This window comes from Bos indicus x Bos taurus, chromosome 3, assembly GCF_003369695.1.
Source record: "Bos indicus x Bos taurus breed Angus x Brahman F1 hybrid chromosome 3, Bos_hybrid_MaternalHap_v2.0, whole genome shotgun sequence".
In the NCBI taxonomy this organism is placed as follows: domain Eukaryota; kingdom Metazoa; phylum Chordata; class Mammalia; order Artiodactyla; family Bovidae; genus Bos; species Bos indicus x Bos taurus.
Genome location: NC_040078.1, coordinates 22,948,739 through 22,963,935, shown reverse-complemented (window position 1 = coordinate 22,963,935; position 15,197 = coordinate 22,948,739). Strand labels below are relative to the sequence as shown.

Sequence of the window (15,197 nt, the reverse complement as noted above, 5' to 3'; positions counted from 1 at the left end):
TAAAGCTGAAACTCCAGTACTTTGGCCACCTCATGCGAAGAGTTGACTCATTGGAAAAGATTCTGATGCTGGGAGGGATTGGGGGTAGGAGGAGAAGGGGACAACAGAGGATGAGATGGCTGGATGGCATCACCGACTCTATGGACGTGAGTTTGGGTGAACTCCTGAGTTTGGGTGAACTCCAGGAGTTGGTGATGGACAGGGAGGCCTGGAGTGCTGTGATTCATGGGGTCGCAAAGAGTCAGACACGACTGAGCGACTGAACTGAACTGAACAGAGGACCACAGAATTACTATTCTTAGCATGTAACCCAGAACAAAGGTTAAGAATGCAAGGAAGCTGGCTAAAGTCCCCTACATCTCAACTAAAGAATAAAGGATCTGCTTCCACTGATTCCTGGGCTCCCTAAGCTGTTGGGAATCATGACATCACTTCTCCTTCAGCATCTGGCCTGCCCATTGGTCGTCTAGGCTGGGGTGGGAGGGGAGATGAGGGGCATGGGACAGGGCGTGGGTTGGAGAAGAGGAACCGCCTTACAGGTCCTGAATGGGGCTGGGCTTATGTAAATTTTGCAGCAGAAGTGGTACAGTAGCGGGCCTGCCACTTTGCCGGCTGTGGAAGTTTTTCCCAGATACTGCTTGGATTTTATTAGAAGAGTTGTTAGGAGTGCCCGAGAGGCGCGGGAAACGATGGGGTGCGGTCGGTGGTGGAAGAGATGGTGGCAATAGCAAAGTGAGCCTGTGCGGACAGTGAACGTGTCTAAGGCTGTGCGGGCGGCGGGCAGAATTACTTCATATTTACCTGGGTCGCAAAGAATCGGACACGACTGAGCTGACTGAACAGAACTGAACTACCTGGCAGGGGAGATACTGTGATCACGAAGGTGGTTCTCCCACGGCGAGGCTCACCCATTGCACTGCGGGTGTGTTGACCTCTGCGATTTCCCCAAACGCGGGAAACTCAACTGCATAATTTGTGGTAGTGGGGGACTGCGTGCGTGCTTTCCCCTGGTAACTATAGTTTCAACGATAAAACTACCTTCTACCATAATGTGGGATTTCTCTGCCGGCTCAGGCAATTTGAAACATCTCCCTGCAATGCAGGAAGCCCTCGGAAAGATTTCCTAGAGAAGGAAATAGCAACCCACTCCAGTAGTCTTGCTTGGGAAACCCCATGGATGGAAGAACTTGGTAGGCTATAGTCCATGAGATCACAAAAAGTAAACACGACTAGTCAAACAAGTTCAGCTCAGTAGTGAATACAGGAAGAAGTAGTGGAGAAGGAAATGGCAACCCACTCCAGTGTTCTTGCCTGGAGAATCCCAGCAGAGCCTGGTGGGCTGCTGTCTCGGGTCACAGAGTCAGACACGACTGAAGCAACTTCGCAGCAGCAGCAGTGAATACACTGCTCCCTCAAGCTATTAACTTTTTATGTTTTGTATTATACATAGAGGTTATGCATTGTTTTTTATATATATACTACAGTAGCTACTTCAGTTCAGTCTTGTCGACTCTGTAGACCCCATGGACTGCATGCAGCACTCCAGGCTTCTCTGTACATCGCCAACTCCCGGTGTTTACTCAGACTTAAGTCTGTTGAATTGGTGATGCCTTCCAGCCATCTTGGAGAAGGAAATGGTAACCCACTCCAGTATTCTTGCCTGGAGAATCCCATGAACGGAGAAGCCTGGCAGGCTACAGTCCACGGGGTCGCAAAGAGTCGGACACGACTGAGGGACTTCACGTTCACGTTCCAGCCATCTCATCCTCTGTCGTCCCCTTCTCCTCCCACCTTCAGTCTTTCCCAGCATCAGGGTCATTTCAGATGAGTCTAGGGGGTACATCAAAGGTTGTATCTTGTCAGCCTGCTTATTTACACGCAGAGTACATCATGTACAAAACTGGGTATGCAGATGACACCATCCGTATTATGCCAGAAAGCAGAAAAAGTGAGAGTGAATACATGCAAAAGACAAAAATCATGGTATCCGGTCCCATCACTTCATGACAAATAGATGGAGGAAACAAGGGAAACAGTGACAGACTTTCTTTACTTGGCGCCAAAGTCACTGCAGATGGTGACTGCAGCCATGAAATTACAAGACACTCACCCCTTGGAAGAAAAGCTACTATAAACCTAGACAGCATATTAGAAAGCAGAGACATTAATTTGCCAACAAACGTCTGTCTAGTCAAAGCTATAGTTTTTCCGTGGTCGTGTATGGATGTGAGTTGAATCATAAAGAAGAAGAAAAGTTGCTCAGTCCTATGCGACTCTGTGATCCCATGGACTGTGACCTACCAGGTTCCTCTGAGGCAAGAGTACTGGAGTGGGTTGTTATTTCCTTCTACAGAGGATCTTCCGGAGTTGGGGATTAAACCCAGGTATCCGGCATTGCAGGGAGACACTTTAACCTCTGAGCCACAAGGGAAGCCCAAAGAAAGCTGAGAGCCAAAGACTTGATGCTTTTGAACTGTAGTGTTGGAGAAGACTCTTGAGAGACTCTTAGACTGCAAGACTAAACCAGTCAATCCTAAAGGGAATCAGTCCTGAATATTCATTGGAAGGACTGACACTGAAGCTGAATCTCCAATACTTTGGCCACATTATGCGAAGAGCCAACTCACTAGAAAAGACCCTGATGCTGGGAAAGTTGAAGGCAAGAGGGAAAGACGACGACAGAGGACGAGATGGTTGGATGGCATTACCAATTCAGCGGACATAAGTTTGAGTAAGGTCTCGGAGATGGTGAAGGGCGGGGAAGCCTGGCGTTCTGCAGTCCATGGGGTCGAAAAGAGTTGGGCACGACAGAGCGGCTGAACAACAAAACAAACGCATACTTTCCACCGCTCAACGCTTACAGAATTTGGCACATTTGAACAGTCCTGTTACTGCTGTAAATCCTTCTTTGTGCCTAACTTATTTGGGCTCGCAGATCCTCCACCGTCACGGTGCAACGCGTGGGAAGGCGGATCTTTGGCTTCTGGTCGAATTCCGACCAGAGCAAACGCCGTGTCGTCGCCCCGCCCCTCCCGCGCCACACGAAGCCGGCGGTGGCCCGCAATTCTACCTTTGGACCTGGGGTACCAGACATGGGACAGCCCACGAAGTCCCAAGGGCTCTTCTGAGGACGTTCAGAGTTCCCACGGCAGCAGGAAGAGGACAACTGCAAAGAGCAAAGGGACTTTTTAAAATTTTTCCTGGCGGGAATTTCACCTCAGGGCAGAAAACTCTAGAAATACCAGCAGAGCAGGCGCATTTGAAGGAGGCCTAAAAGCCCCTCCCCGTCGCTCACCCGGAATGGGTTTCCTCTCATTGCACTGCGCCCAAAGCTGTAGAGACGGCCGCCGGCTGGCGAGTCAGGCGCCCGCTGGCGTCGCGGAGGAAGCCTCTCGCGGCGGAGTGACAAGCGCGCCGGGGTGACAAGCGCGCCGGGAGGGAGGGAAGTCCTGGGACCGCGCGGTTGCGAACCACACGGCTCAGCTGGTGGAGAGCGAGACGGCCGTGTTTCCACGGTGTGATGGCAGCACTTTGGACTGAATCCAGCGATCCGAGTTAGAGTCTCCATGGGACGTTTCCCTTTAGGCCGCACGCAGAGTCTTCTACTGGCGCAGCCGGAACTCAGTCTCCTCCTGAAAGCGAACTGCGCCTCAGGTGCGCGCTGAGTGGACCTACTCTCCCGCCCCAGAGCCCAACTCGTCCTGCTCTCGGGACCAGAACGTCTGGGTCCCGCGGAGGAGGCCCTGGGCCCCCGTGCTCTGCCGCCTCCTCCTCAGCAGTCGAGGTCCGAAACCTGCTGCTTTGAGAAGCACAGGTCCGTGGACCACGAGGAGGTGGGGGACGAGCCCGTGGCGTCCCCGCAGGACCCTGTGGCTCTGCCGGTCAATGGTCATCGGAGGCCCGGCCCCGCCGCCAAAGGGCGCAGCGACCGAAGCACTGCCACCCCCTGTCGGGTCACCCTGGGTCTCGAGGTAAAAGGCAGAAGCTGCGCCCACTGAGTCCTGCCCCACGATGGGGCTTCGGACCGCACGTCTTGTCCCTGTGAATAGTGGTCCCGGGGCTGTGATGTCATTGACCAGCCAGGATGACAGCTTTCCGGGCGGGGTTCCAGACCTGAATGGGAAGCACTATATTTTATTCAGGTGCCCTATTATTCGCAGTTTTGATTGATCCTATTTCAGTTTATTTCAGAACTTCTCGCTCCTAAGTCTCCTTTGGACACGAAAAACTGCTGTTAGGCTAAGACTTGAACCTTGACTCCAGGAAATCTTGTCCTTTCATCCCAAACTCAGCCAGAAAGAGGAGTCTGGCCGGTGTATTCCAGCGTCTGAGATCAGGGGTTGGCCACCCACGCCTTTGAGACACTTGCAGATCTTATAGTTGGGGCCAGAATAGTGAATATATTCTAGTTAGATTTGAGTTGGAAACAGCATTCACTTTTTTATCATTATATAATTAACTTTTTAAATGTCACTTCTAGACATTGGAAACACGATGTAACTTTGGTGGAACAACCATATAGATGAGAACTATAAAAGAGAATAATTTATATGTACCCTGGAACAGTGACAAAATTTTTTAAAAAGCTGCTTTCCTTAATTGTGTTATTATTGACATTGTTGGTATTTATTCTTATTCCAAATGATGTGGGGAAAAGCAAAGGAGATTGTATGAAATCTTGTATTTCTATTACTCCCCGTGTCCTTAAAAACAAAAATCCTGGTATACAGAAAAGAGGCAGATGAAAGATAAACATTCAATAAAGCCTGACATTCTGAATTTGAATATATACATTCATACAAAGATGAGTATGCATTTCTTAGCTCTGTCCACTGGAAATGCCTAGAAACAAACCAAATCCAGGAAACATCTTAAGGTTATAATTTGATTTGGGAATAACATTTTGCACAAAAGGAAACCAGAGATTCTTAGACAAATGACTGAGTCCAGGTCAGGGGCAGAAAATATTCAGGATCAAAGAGATGCACCTTATAGTGTTATCAAGAAAGGTCTCAAATACTATTAGAAACTTTTCAAAAGAGTTGAGGAGCCAGCTTAAAGTCACTTTCACTGTCAAAAGAGAGAGAATTTAAGTATTGATAAGAGCTATATTGCAATGAATTGAAATACTTCACTGTGTTTAAATTTTTGAATTCATATTAGCACATAGAGTAAAAAGGAAATAAATGAACTAGTGACCACAGAGGATGCTTGGAGTATTGCTCATTAAGCTGCAGTTTTCTTTACAGAGGGTACCACTGAGTAACTAAACAGTATTTAGTATTTAGGAGAGGTTTCTTTTTATGCACGTATTCCAGTTAAATACTACATGATGATGGAATATCACCATTTAGTGCCACAGAATCAGTAAATGGATTGAGAGGTCTTGAACTAAAAGGGCTGGTAATACTATTTGAAGAAACACACAGGACTTGATGTGCCTCCTCACAAGAGTGCACACCACTTCTGAAGTAGTCTTGGCAGGCTTGCAAGTGTGAATCTCATCAGTCTCTGTATCAACAGGTCCAAAGTAGGGACCACTAGACATATGGCGGTTGAATAGTTACAAAGTAGTAGGACTGAGGACCTGGATTTTCATTTATAATTCGTGTGACTGTAACCTTAAAAGTTGGAGACATGCACAATATTTTTCTAATAAACACAACTTTAAAACATTGGTAGAATTATATTTCCTCTGTGTGTGTGCTCAGTCACTCAGTTTTATCCAACTCTTTTGGGTCCATGGATCATATCCCACCAGGCACCTCTATCCATGGGATTTCCCAGGCTAGAATACTGGAGTGGGTTGCCATTTCCTATTCCAGAGGATCTTCTTGACCCAGGGATCGAATCCGCATTTCTTGTGTCTCCTGCATTGATGGGCGAGTTCTTGGGAAGCCCCATATTTCCTTTAAGGTATATATGGCATTATCAGCTATGTAGAAGATTATATTTGCATTATTGTGCTCTTATACTTTTTAATTGTCAATGTGGTTACTAGAAAATTTTAAACTACGTGTGTGTGTGACTTGCATTTTCATTACATTACAACACTGCTGTCTATTCTACCACCAAGAAGGAAGTATGAAGGACAGAAACACTTATTAAGGTACACCCTAGTATACAGTTTTGGAGAAGGCAATAGCACCCCATTCCAGTAGTCTTGCCTGGAAAATCCCATGGACGGAGGAGCCTGGTAGGCTGCAGTCCTTGGGGTCTCTGAGAGTCAGACACGACTGAGCGACTTCACTTTCACATTCATGCATTGGAGAAGGAAATGACAACCCACTCCAGTGTCCTTGCCTGGAGAATCCCAGGGACAGGAGAGCCTAGTGGGCTGCCGTCTATGGGGTCGCACAGAGTCGGACACAACTGAAGTGATTCAGCAGCAGTATACAGTTTAGACTGTGGGAATGCTACAGAAAAACCAACTCAGTTTCTTCAACAAATGAATGATTTAAAGGGAAAAAAAAGGACAGCAATAGACCAAGAGAGATGGAGAGTGAGTGAGAGAGAAAGTAAGGAAGGAAGGAAAGAAGAAATTGAAGGTAAGCATACATGTAAGAGACTTAAATGCATTATCTTAGTGATTCCAGTTTGTGGACTCTATTTGGATCCAAAAAAGAATACTAACTTAGAAACAATAATGGAGGAGGGGGAGGGGGGCTTCCCTGGTTAAGAATTTGCCTAGCAATGCAGAGGACACAGGTTTGATCCCTGGTCCAGGAAGATCCCACATGCTGTGGGGCTCCTAAGCCCACAAGCCGCAACAACTGAGCGCATGGGCAGCAACTACTGAAGCCCAAGAAACCAGCAAACGGCAAGAGAGGAGCTCCCCCTCTCCACAGCTGGAGAAGCCCTGCACCAAGCCATAAAGACCCGGGGAAACCATAAACAAATAAATTAATTTTAAAAGCCTATGTGATCAAATAAGCTGAAAAAAATGCTGCATTTTAAAAAATGGAAATTTTGAATAGTCTTTTATGATATTAAAGATTTTGAATTAATTTATGATTATAATGCCGTGATGATAATACTTTTAAAAAGAGTTCTCATCGAGAAGAAACATGCTGATATAGATGAAACATGATGTCTGAGATTTCCTTTAAAAAAATAGGAAAAGGTAAGTGCATGGATATAGTAAGACAAGTTCAACCATAAGCTGGTAATTGTAGACCATGCCTGACAAAGCTGGGAGTGTTCTGTTATGTCTACTTTTGTGTACTACCGAAATTTTGGATTTGAAAAAGAATGATAGGAGAACACAGGTCCACCTGAATAATAGCAGCAGAATCTCTCAACATACAATTCTGAGGGCTAGGGACTAGCAGAGAGAGTCAAGGACACCATTCAAAACCCTGCCCCAAACAACCAGGGACCAGAGAACACTGTGGGCGTGACTTGGTTTGTATTCAGCTAGGTCTGGGAGCCACACAGCAGCAGAGGGATCAACAAAGACCCTGCATATAGAGGAGAGCGCAGCAGGGAGGGAATACTCCAGACAGAACTCAGGTAAAGTAACTCACAGAAAGAGTAACTCAGAGGGTGTCTGAGACATGATTGGCTCTAGCTCTGGTGACTAGGGAATTGATAGGAAGGGGTTTGACAGTGCAGAGGACCGAGGGTGGCAATCTTGAGGAGGCACAATTACTGGGATCAGGTGTGAGACCGAGCTGAAGGGAGCATCCTTTGGACACTTGTGGTGATGAAAAAAGAATGGTGCAACTGGCAGAAATTAAAGGTCCTACCGGAAGAAATAGAATCCCCAAATCAAGAGATACACCAAGCCTTTCCCCCAAGCCTTAGCTCTGCTAGAATAACTGGACAAGACAGAACTAAAACAAAGAAATCAACTAGGCCACTCAAAGCACTAATCCCTTCTGACCTGGAACAACTGTTTCTCATTCAGGTAAACCTAGTCATATGAAAATGAAAACTGTATAGCAGACATTTCTTCCAAGGTGACAGAAGAAAAAAGTGTAAAACGAGAGTCAGAAATTTCAGCAAGTGAAAAGATTGCCTCAAAATTAATCAAAAAACATTGGGAAATGTAACATGGCATCCATATTTTGAATTGTTCTGAACAAAGCATTTGTAGATACATGCACATGGAAAAAACTTCAATATTTTACGTAAACGAGACAGAAGTAGACAGGAAAGAAGAAATGAGAAACTGGAACTGGCAGAGATTTTAAAAAATTGAAGGTATAGAAAATTCTTTGAAAAAAGAAGGCTGAATGACAAGGTACATAGAGAACATATTTATCCCAACTTATAAGGGACACTGCATTACAAATGAAAGCATCAAACAGAATAGAAATGAACAAAAGATAGTGAGAAAGGATCAGAGAGAAAATCATAGAGACCTAGGGGAAGTAGACCTGAAATGGTCAGTTCTAAGACCTATCCTAGTAGAGCTAAAGACTTTTTTTAAAAAAGAAAAAATGTCCTGAAGCTCCAGACCACCCTTTGCCCTCAGTGAAGAAAAATCAATTTACATTCTACATCTCAGCAGAACATACAAAGTAAGATATTATTTAAAAAAAAAAATCAATAAACTCATTGTGGACAAGTTCTTTATATTTAGCCAAGGTGTCTGTCCTATATCAAAGCAACAGAAAACAAGTATTAAATATATCAAACTTAAGGAGTCCTCACTCCATCAAGAGAAATCTTTAAAGATGAACTCTGCTCATCAAGAATTGACTGGAAACTATGAGTTTCATACATCTGGTCATCACTGTATATATGTGATTGTAGATTTTAGCCACTGTGTCGTGGGCCCTGCTCTGGGGGCAGCCTAGGTACACCCTCAAACTTCTGCAGGGAGGCTGCTGGTACTCCCAGAGTGGGACAGCCATCCTGTGCCACCAGGGGGTCGAAAGGACCCAGTGGGGCCCTCCTCCAGCTCCTACCTCTACTCTACCAGTTAGCACATTAACAAAAAAAGGTAGGAAAAATATAGTATATAAAGGGTATACATTTGATTGGGTTGAAATAATACAATAAGGTAATACTACTATAAGGTAGGTAAAGACAGAAGGAAAAAGCAGAATAATGTCCTCGAGCATCACAGTAGTAAAAAGTTGAAGTTGACAGATAACATTTAAAACATATACTTCAAATATTAGAAATGTGACGAAATACTAAAGGACTAACGTGTCAAAAATTTTAGTGCAGTAACTAGCTACCCAGGCCTTCCAAAATACCAAGCAAAAGAAACACACCCACAAATATGCATACACAAAGAAAATAAAATAACAGAGAAAGAAACACAGAAGATACAATCTACTACAAATGGTAAACACAGATGAAAAGATGTGAGAGGAGTTTAAGATCAAAACTGAACAGGAGATACAAAGGGGCTTCCCTGGTAGCTCAGCTGGCAAAAAATCTGCCTGCGATTCAGGAGAGCCCGGATCAAGTCCTGGTTTTGTAGGATTCCCTGGAGAAGGGATAGGATACCCACTCCAGTATTCTTGGGCTTCCCTGGTGGAATCCGCCTGCAGTGGTGGACACATGGATTCGATCCCTGGGTTGGAAAAATCCCCTGAAGTAGACCATGGCAACCCATTCCAGTATTCTTGCCTGGAGAATCCCCATGGACACAGGAGCCTGGCGGGCTACAGTCCATGGGGTTGCAAAGAGTCAGACACAACTGAGCAACTAAGCACAGCATGGCACATGAGACAAGAGTATTGATATTAATAAAATCAGTCATGTTAATAATGGATTGTGGATGGGGGAGGGCTGGGAAGGAGGTTCAAGAAGGAGGGGACATATTTATTCTTATGTTTGATTCCCACTGCTGTATGGCAGAAACCAACACTACATTGTAAAGCAGTTAGCCTCCAATTAAAAATAAATGTAAGAAAATAATGGATTATAACACTGAATTTTGAAAAAGCATGAGTCCACAGTGAAACTCAAAAATATTTTTAATAATATGTTAGGGGTAGGGATTGTCTTTTCCACAGCACAAAGCTGGCAATACCACAGATATGATATCTGACACACATCAGGGATCAATAAAGGACAGTAAAATTTTTACAGAAAGAGCATCATATAATACAATATTCATACACTCTCAAAATACCACTAATCAAATTACTCATTACAGACACAAAAACCTGTCTTTTCAGTGAACGGATCTTACAAGCCTCTGCATAACAGTGTTCAATGCTGGAATAATAATCGTGGTGACAGGTGAAGTGGACGCTCAGCCTCCAACAGGCTGCACTAGGAAGCTCACAGCAGGCACTAGACGGTGTTCTTGGCAGAAAGGGTTCACCCGAATTAATCATGAGGAAGTGATCAGACAACTGCGAAATGTAGACCTTTGAGTAGACAACTGACCTATCCTCTGCAAAGAAGTCAATGTCACGACCATCAAAGACAACTACAAGAAGGAGAGGAGATGTTTGAGGTTCCGAAGGACTAAAGAAATAAAGTAACACAATCTTCTTAGTCCTTTGGGACCTAAAACATCTCTTCTCCTTTTTGTTGTCTTTGTTGCAAACATTGACTGTTTGAAGAAAGAAAGGCCAGTTGTCTGGTTCAAAGGTCTAAATTCTGCAGTTATCTGATATCTACCTCAACATTAAACACAGGATGAACACTTTCAGCGAGAACAATGCATAGTAAACGCTGTCTGCTTTGAGCACAGTCCATCTGGTGGCAAAGAGTGACCGGGTTGATATGTTGTCTTCTTGCAGTTGTTCCCATGCTGGTGTGTGGAGGATGGATATTTAGACGAGCAAGAGTTAAGGTCTTTCCAAACTGTGTGTCCATCAAAGCATTGATCACCTTACTGAGGATTACATTCCGAGGCTGATGCTGGGATTACTCCCATCAATTCTGTCCCTTGGGGTGTGGAGAGTGCTTGTTGGTTGGGATGTTCATTCTCAGGAAAGGATCCCTCCAGTGTTGCTGAGGTTTAAATTGAATTGCTGTTGTAGATTTTGTTTTTCATCAAATGGAAAAGGGAATTTTATAGTGTGGTTTCTCAACTTGACAATATCTTTTCTTAGTTCCTAAAATAATTGGTATCTGTGAAAGACAGAGAGAGAGAAGAAACGTGAGTGTTTGTTAGGTCCTGCTGAGCCTGGAGGGATGGCCACATGGTGACTGGGGCCAGGGGCAGACAGAGCTCCTGCTGACAGGACGAGCTGAAGGGAGAGCCACAGGCTGGCTGGAGAGAAAAGTGAGATCCATGAGTTAGAAGGAATAGCTCCCTAAACTTTCATCCAGCCTGTTGTGCAGCATCTAAGGACCCCAGTCCTCACCCCACCTTGCTTGGTGATATCTCAGCTCAAAGCTGCTTCCAAGCCTTAAATGGACCCCCACCACTCAATCCTCAACAGTCATTTCACCCCTGAATCCCCTTCATCTGTACACTTTCCCACATGTTGAGGGATGGATGTGCTGAGCATCCCTCATACACAATTAGAAACAGACTGCTATGGGAGCACAGGATCCTCAACTGAGAAAGACACCCTCTTCTACCTCTTCATCCTGCCTTCTGAGGAGGAGAAGCAGGCTACCAGAGAGTCCTGGATTGTGAGCACCAATAGGGACCTCAGAACGAATCCAAGTCCAGTTCCATAATTCACAGAGGAGGAGCTATGTTCTCAAGGATCTAAGGACTATCGAAAACCACATGACTTGTTATTGACAACCCAGGCCACAGGCCCTTCCTATACATTTGCGGGAAGGGAGAGGAGAAGAGGAAATCTCCAATCTGGAGGAGTCAACAGTTAATAGAGGCTGTTTGGTCATCCTCATGGACAGGAATAAGGCTTTCCAGGAAAATCCTGCTCCAAAGAGACTGAGGAATGAATGGAAAGGGGGGAAACTCAAAATAAAATTAGCAAAAAGAGAGCAGGGAGTGTAACTGTGTCTCAAGCCATTCACATCCCATGGACACCAAAATGCTATGAAGGTGATTTCATTTCATGCTGGATCTACCTTAAGGCATTTCTAGGAATATCCTTGACATCTACACAAATAAAACTCTGAAGTGAAAGAATATTCAGTTTAGTTATACTAAATTTTCATCACCTTTTTCTCAAACTTTTCTCAAAGAAAGAGTCTCTCCTAGTATTTTATGCTAGTGTATAGAAAAACATAGAAAAACATCTACTTCTGCTTTCTTGACTAGGCCAAAGCCTTTGACTGTGTGGATCACAACAAACTATGGAAAATTCTTAAAGAGATGGGAATACCAAACCACCTTACCTGCCTCCTGAGAAACCTGTATGCAGGTCAAGAAACATCATTAGAACTGGACATGGAACACAGACGGGTTCCAAATTGAGAAAGGAATATGTCAAGGCTTTATATTTTCACCTTGATTATTTAACTTTTATCCAGAGTACATCATGCGAAGTGCTGGGCTGGATGAAGCACAGTTGGAATCAAGATTGCCAGGGGAAATATCAATAACCTGAGATATGCAGATGACACCACCCTTGGAGCAGAAAACAAAGAGGAACTAAAGAGCCTCTTGATGAAAGTGAGAGAAGAGTGAAAAGGGTGGCTTAAAACTATGCATTCAAAAAAACGAAGATCATGGCATCCGGTCCCATCGCTTCATGGCAAATAGATGAGGAAACAATGGAAACAGAGATATTTAATGTTCTTGGGCTCCAAAATCACTGCAGATGGTGACTGCAGCCATAAAATTAAAAGACACTTACTCCTTGGAAGAAAAGTTATGATAAACTGAGACAGCATATTAAAAAGCAGAGACGTGACTTGCCAACAAAGGTCCATCTAGTCAAAGTTATGGTTTTTCCAGTAGTCATGTATGGATGTGAGAGTTGGACCATAAAGAAGGCTTAGTGTCAAAGAATTGGTGCTTTTGGACTGTGGTGTTAGAGAAGACTCTTGAGTCCCTTGGGGTGCAAGGAGATCCAACCAGTCCATCCTAAAGGAAATCAGTCCTGAATATTCATTGGAAGGACTGATGCTGAAGCTGAAACTTCAAAACTTTGGCCACCTGATGTGAAGAACTGACTCCTGAGAAAAGACCCTGATGCTGGGAAACATTGAAGGCAAGAGGAGAAGGGGACGACAGAGGATGAGATTGTTGGATGGCATCACCTACTCAGTGGACATGAGTGTGAGCAAGCTCTGGGAGTTGGTGATGAACAGAGAAGCCTGGCGTGCTGCAGTCCATGGGGTCACAAAGATTTGGACACAACTGAGCAACTTAACTGAACTGATAGAAGGGTATGTAAAAGGATAACTATAGCAGGATAAGGCCTAATATTCATTATGGGGTTTTTGCATAAAGAATATATTCAATGAAAAAAAATTTGTTGAACCTGCTGTTCTGAGCCAGTTAGTAGTCTGTGAAACATGTTTAGTGAATAGCTAACTGCAAGTTGCATTTTAACAGCAGAAGAGGAAATACTAAATTTTATTCTTATGGCAAGGGGAGGGTCAATTTTATACTTTGGGTTCTATGTAATTTTTTTTTAATCTTGCACTATGAAAATTGTGAGAAATTTGAATCCAAACAGAGAGATTATACATCTAACTTAACTATCTACGTCTCCTTTTTTCTGTTTTATATTCTCCAGGCTGTACAAATAGTTCTGTTGAGAGAAGAATGCAAATTCCCTTACTTGTTGATATTCAGCTTTTTTAGGAAGCAGCCACTCATAGGCCACTGCCATATTGGTTATTTATATCCTATCAGACCCACAGTGCTTCTAATCCTTGATGCATATTAGCAGAGCTTTAAAAGATACTGATATCCAAACCTCATCCCCAGAACTTTAAGATCAGAATTTCAATGGATTGAGTTAAGGCATTCATATTAGCTCAAAACTCAATCCGTTCTCATTTTACAATAGCATGATTTAGAACTACTCACTAGACCTACACTATTTCACACCACTCTTTTTATTTCCTCCTTCTAGTCCAATATGGACCAGTCTCTCCACTGGCCTAAAGATTTTTTGGTCTTTCTCTGTTACTCGCATATAAATAATTGACCTTCTCCATTGGATTGTCTGAAGCAATGATTATCTTGTATTCTTGTGTAGCTCCCTGGGTCTTCATAAATGTGGCCCAAATTTAATTCAGTATAATGCTGTCCTACATTCCCTGGCCTCAGATTTCAACTCAGTTCATTTTTCTGGGCTTTTACTAATATGGAGAAGGAATAATGTGAGTAAAACTGGAGAGGTCTGAATGCCTGTCCATCTCATGCTCTATGTATTTTGAAAACCTGGCTTCTGTATCTCCTTTTCCCCGATGTCCCTTTAGGGAGCCATTTACTGCCCTCCACTGAATGCCAGCTCCAGTGAGTTCCTGGAAGCCCCCTGCACGTTAGCAAAGTTCCGCCTATCGGAGGCTGAGGGGAATCATGACTCGGGCCAGTCCAGCATGCTCACCTATGACCCAGGTTCTTATTTTATTTTAGTAATCAAGGCTTTTCCCTTCAGTTCTGGCGTTTCTTATTCAGGTGGAAAAGCTGAGGGTTAAGGGCTGTCCTAGGTTCATTTCTCCAGAAGCCAACTCACATGCAAGTGATTCCTTATGACGTGATCCTGGAAGAAAGAGGCAGTGGACGTGGAGGCAGGGGCGGGGAAAGTAAGGTGAAGAGACCAAGAATGTGTGTGATTTAAGGCCAGTGTTTTCAGAGGCTTAAATGCTGCTATTCTGATGAGGAGGACCATGGATCTGGGCTTCCTTGTGGCTAATACGAAAGGTCAGAGGGAATGTGAGGACGGTAGCAGTGGGGAAACAGTAGAGGTCAGACTGGAAACAGGACACTGAGATGGAAGGGCCCTGCAGGGTGGCAGCCCCCAAAAGAGAGGAAAGACCACACAGAGGTAGTGTCAGCTGTTGAGTGAACAAATGAGGAAGAGAAAAATTAGTGGGAGATTGAGCCATAACAGATCAAGAGCATAAGGAAGAAGTGCATGGGATTACCTCTGTACCCTACGCTTGAAGGCCAGGGAATCTGCAGGCTAGTCTCCACTTGCCAAACAGCAGTTTTCTTCTGATGCTCTTCTGTTTCAGGACACTTAAGCCCTTAATCCTGTTGCAGACTGGATGCTCGTGTGTGCTTGCTGTGGAGCCCTCACCTTGCAGCTTGGGAGCCTTCTTCATGCTGATGGAAGCACCCAGCTCTGAAGATAAAACCACAGCCAACAGGATCCATTGTTATTCATGATTTACAG

At 44.3% G+C, this 15,197-nt stretch overlaps 1 non-coding gene across 1 annotated transcript; it reads left to right on the top strand.

The window, feature by feature from the left end:
- Positions 1-846: 846 nt before the first annotated feature.
- Positions 847-1,010, top strand: LOC113890641. Its single transcript, XR_003510596.1, has one exon. It is a non-coding gene; the product is annotated as a U1 spliceosomal RNA (small nuclear RNA).
- The last annotated feature ends 14,187 nt before the right edge of the window (positions 1,011-15,197 follow it).